Source organism: Aquarana catesbeiana, linkage group LG01 (assembly GCF_042186555.1).
Source record: "Aquarana catesbeiana isolate 2022-GZ linkage group LG01, ASM4218655v1, whole genome shotgun sequence".
Classification (NCBI taxonomy): domain Eukaryota; kingdom Metazoa; phylum Chordata; class Amphibia; order Anura; family Ranidae; genus Aquarana; species Aquarana catesbeiana.
Genome location: NC_133324.1, coordinates 785,119,841 through 785,125,075, shown reverse-complemented (window position 1 = coordinate 785,125,075; position 5,235 = coordinate 785,119,841). Strand labels below are relative to the sequence as shown.

Sequence of the window (5,235 nt, the reverse complement as noted above, 5' to 3'; positions counted from 1 at the left end):
AGGGCCTGCCAAAACAGACCCACCCGAGTACTAGGTTGGGCTCCCCCAAAGGGAGACCCCATGAGAGAGGGCGAACCAAGCCAAAAGGCCATGTCCACCCCCTCCCAAGACTTTCAGGGCAGGCCCGAGGACCTGCAACCCTACTCATCACACAGTGCAACAAACCGTGTACAACACAAAAATACAAAAAGTGACAAACATAGGCTAATAAATAAAATAAAGTGGGGAAGGAATAAGTGGAGAGGAGAGTGAAAAGGTGGCCATTGTGTAAACAATGACCAGGCCCTCCAGTCGGGAATAAAAAATTCCTCTGGTCCTAGCCAAAAGGCCCGGCCCAAGAGGCAGGTGCTAAAAAGCATGTCATATGGTGCAGTGACTGTGGTGCCTCAAACCAAAGTGACCCTCACTCACAGTGATTTTTTGGCACCCCTGGTCTGCCACTCCAGGGGCACATACTCCATAGGCTTTCAAGACCATCCCTGACCAGTGACCCAGACCACAACAGCCCCCACTCCAGGCAGAAAGGCATGAAATTCAGGGAGCTTAGTGAGAGCCCTTTACCATTAGGCCCCACCGTCGCTCCCATCACTCCTTCCTAATTACATTTGGGAAATACTAACCTCTCCTCCCCCCCATCAAAAGAGGAGCTGGTGTCCTCTCCCGAAAAACTGTCCATAGCTAGAGCTACCACAATCTAGGCCAGAAGGCCAAGGACCCAACCCTCTGGTCAGACCCAGATGCAGCACCCATCCTCACCAGGAGCACCCTTCCAGACGGCTCAGACTCAACTATCGGCCAGCCCCCAGTATCTGTCAGGCAGCTTGGCATAGTCCCTGCTGAAACCGCCTTTCCGGGCACTATAACACCATTGGATTTGCTGGCTCTCCCCTTTGAGAGTAGCACAGCGCCTCCTCTGGAAACTGATAAGAACAGATACTACACTTGATCTTAGCCAAAAGGGCGAGAAGCGACTTCCTGCCCATACTGTCATGTTTCGATTGGATACAGCCAAACTTTCTCAGGAAAGTTGGTCAGGGAACACTGCACTCATTATATGCTTTTCTCCACTTTGTCCACTAGTTAACACTTCACTGCCAAAATGGCTGCAACAGACAAACAAATCATCCTAAATACCTCTAAATAATAATGCATTCTAATATGTGTAGCACTAACTCACGGTGGAGCTGCTGGTTTAAGCGGGTCTGTTACCTTCTCTTTGCTTATCGGCAGCAACAGACGAAGTGGTGGCCTGTCGCTCTCTCTCTTTAGTGGTAGCAGCTTCCACTGTAGCGTTACCCGTCACCCAGTCCATCCGATAGGCAGGGGGTGGCATAGTAGGTGGCTCCACTGCAAACAAATACTCTCCACACTGCGGACATCGGCCGAATGGACGAAGATGCACGGCCAATCCTCCACATTGATGGCAGGTCATGCCCAGTCCCTCAACATCTCCCGAGGTATACAGGACAAACTTCCCCTGAGGTTTCATTCAAACTCCAGTATCCGTGAGCAGAGTTCCAGATTGCACAGTATTCATCACGGTGCTTGCCGGGAACACTCTGGGTCCCATAACCGATTGCAACGCCGGAAAAGACATGGCCACACTCTGATCTTTTCAGCACGATCACGAGGCTTCTCTTCCCCTCTGGCGCCAAGCACACTACACGCATCCCACGCGGTAGCAAGTAGGGTAACTCCTCCCACTTGTTCTTTCAGTCACGTAGCTCACAGGCCTCTTCTGGCGCCCAGCGTCTACGCACCAAAAACAAAGTCCTATAGTTTAACCTTTCCTCTTCCCGAAAAGATCCCTTTATTTTTAAGTCCAGCTCTCTCTGTAAACTCCCAATAAAACACTCCACTGGGTTGCAATAATTGTTGGTCAACAAATCCCGGACGACGCACCCACACGTAGCACTAACTGATGGTGGAGCTGCTGGTTTAAGCGGGTCTGTTACCTTCACTTTGCTTCCCTCTGTTTCACCGGCACCGGGTCTAGGGGTTCCGTTGAGCTTACTGCTGGACGACACACGCACCAACACTGGAGTACGTTTTCAATGCTTTATTAAACAGTCAAACTTTAGGAAGTAGCAGGAAAGAGGTGGAAAAGGAAACTTTCAGGAGAAACTCAAATATTTTCTTCTAATATCTTAGCAACAAATGTCCCGGTAGATTTCAGATAATTGGATGGAATGCGCTCCCCATGCGGGACACACTCTTCGCTCATCTGGATAGGCCTCTCTCACTGGTCTAGCAGCCAGTACGCAGCACGAATCTAAAGTCTCTGCCACAGACTTACTTGGGGGGGTTAATCTGCAAGATCCTCTGCCACAGGATGTATCAGATCTTCTGCAATGAACAGTCAGTCACAGTGCCTGAACCTTTAAGCCGAACCGGCGACACCATGCTGTATAGTTACTTCTTTTGGATATGTCCTGCAACCAAGTCACCAGGCCCCTCTATAGACCAGCACGCTGCATGATCTCTCCAAGACGGGTCCTCCCCTGGGATCTCCTCGGCTGTCCAGCTTTGTCACACAGGACCGACAGCTCAGGACCATTCCTCGGCTGCGGTGGTAGGCTCCAGACAAGCCTCTGGACCCACCCTTGCGCCGCAGCATCGTGGGCCTCCCGATCGGAGGACCACAAGGTAGCTCCTTAGCGCATACCTGTCGGCCAGGAGGGCCAGCAGGTGGCTGTAAAACGACACTAAAACATGGCGTCTGTCCCATAAATACCCCCTTCCCAGAATGCAACTCGGAGGACCACCTCCACTGAGCTTGCCTCCGAGACAGAGGAGCATCTATACACTTCGACACATTGCCTTTCCAACACTGACTAGTGGTAACAGCGACACCAACCGGTCAGCACTGAAGCACACACAACATCAGCCAAGCTGGAACAGAGGCGAACTTTTACCTCCCTAACACCCAATTTACTAAATTTACCTAATCTGCAGTAGATTGTAAATCTACCAGCGCTACATATGATACTAAGAATAAGCGAATAGTAGAATAGTAGAATAAAAATGCGTGTGTAAATATATATATATTTCCTGAACATCTTTTTGAGGATCCTATTGTTCTCCACAAAGATTTCCATGTCCAAAAACATAATCCTCTCAGGGCTACTGTATGGTTAAAACTGCAAATTATATTTATTGGTATAAAGATGTTCCAAAGAGTGGTATCAGGAATCAATGGCTAAGGAGACCAGACACGTAGCTACACGTGAACTGAGACCAAACAATGTATATATCATTAAAGTAATATTTATTTACAGTGACCACACCAATAAACATACACAGCAACCAGTGAGAACATAAACCACTCCAGCATACAAGAACAAAAATAACTAATGAACTAACTACTATCTATATAAAATGTCTACAATATAAGGGAGAAAGGTAACAGGGATGCAAGGAAGGGAAACACGACTGGGTACAAGAGCAGGAAACAAGGCAGAGGGGTGCAGGACGAATCAGGATACAGGAAGGTTCAGGATAGGTATCAGGCACAATCTGGTAGAAAGGAGGCAATCAGACAGGATAGTGATGCCCTGGGGGAAGGGAGGAGTAGCCTTAAATATCCACCTGGCAGTTGGAGCCATGTGTGGCTGATCAGAACCTGCTGGCTTCTGAAAGACACCTGCTGGTGGACACTGGAACTGCAGCCATTTGCCCAGAGAACCACAGTGCCACCAGCAGGTGAACTCAACCCTGACAAATTCCCCCCTTAAGGAGCGGCCTCTGGAGACCCCTACAACAGGGGTCTGCAAGCCCACTGAGTACCCCACTGCCAACTTCCAAAGGCTTGGTGAGAACCCCACCGCCGGGGTCCCAAAACTGGCTGGGTTTTCTGCGGGTTTAGATCCTCTGAGATGTACAGTATTTGGTAGTCCCTCAAGACAGCAGGTACCCCAATGCTGTGGTTCCACAGGTTCTCTGCATACTTAGCCCGGTGTCATGTGACAGTACCAGAACCCAGACAACCTTGTAGCTTGCCTGGTTGCTAGGATTTGCTCTGCACATCAAAAATCCCCTAGGTCTCTCTGAGGCACTGGTTACCCGAACCGGGTCCCCTAGTACACCTGGAGCTGTGGCAATTACATCCAGATCATGGCAAGGCACAGATCGTACTCTGCCATTCCCCGGGAGCTTACCATGACCAGGGCCATGAAGGCAGATGCAGCTACCAGTTACCAAGGGTATATCAGGACCACCAGGCTTTGGAACCATTGGAGCAAAACACTGCCAGAGAGACTCAATCGAGGCAACTGTCAAATAAATCTCAGGCCCAGCAGATGACCCATTAGCAGGTGGATTCTCAACCTTTGCATAACAATCCAACTGTGCAGCTGGCATAGCATCTATAGAACCCGGCAGGGTGGTAGGGAGGAGATATTTAAAATCATCATGGGTAGACTTGTCATCAGACAGCAAACACTCAGAGGCAGGCAGGTTGTTGGGCACAGGGAGTCCAGAGGCACGTTGGGAAGCAGGCACCAGATCAGCAGGTTAGGCAACAGGCAGAGGCACATCAGACTGGGCAGAAGCACAGGTATCGGCATAGTCTGGCTGGGCGGCAACCCTGGAATCAGCATAGCCCAGCTTGGCAGCCGCCCTGGAATCAGCATAGCCTGGTTGGGCGGCAGCCCCAGAAACAGCATAACCCGGCTGGGCGGCAGCCTCGAAATCAGCATAGCCTGGCTGGACGACAGCCCCGAAATCAGCATAGCCCAGCTGGGCGGCAGGCTTGGCAGCAGATGGTAGGTCACCCGTGGCAGGCAGCAGCATGGTTGACTAATGGACCCCATTTGGCAGGCCGCAAGCTGCACACAACAAATAACCTTCACTCTCAGCATATTGACAAAGGCAAAAAACTCAAGTAACTGGCTCCCAGTTCCCAAGTGTAGCAGATCTTGTCGTTAGTGGACGTCTTTATTATGTCAGAAATCAGCGGCTAAGGAGACCAGACACATAGCTACACAAGGGAACTGAGACCAAACAATGTATTTATCATTAAAGTGATATTTATTTACAGTGAACACACCAATAAACATACACAGCAACCATTGAGAACATACACCACTTTAGCAAACAAGAACAAAAATAACTAATGAACCTAACTAATATCTATATACAATATCTACAATATAAGGGACAAAGGATGCAAGGAAGGGAAACACGACTGGGTACAAGAGCAGGGATCAAGGCAGAGGGATGCAGGACGGATCAGGA

At 49.7% G+C, this 5,235-nt stretch overlaps 1 pseudogene; it reads right to left on the bottom strand.

The window, feature by feature from the left end:
• Positions 1-867: 867 nt before the first annotated feature.
• LOC141124432 (U2 spliceosomal RNA) lies at positions 868-972 on the bottom strand (annotated as a pseudogene).
• Between the last annotated feature and the right edge of the window lie 4,263 nt (positions 973-5,235).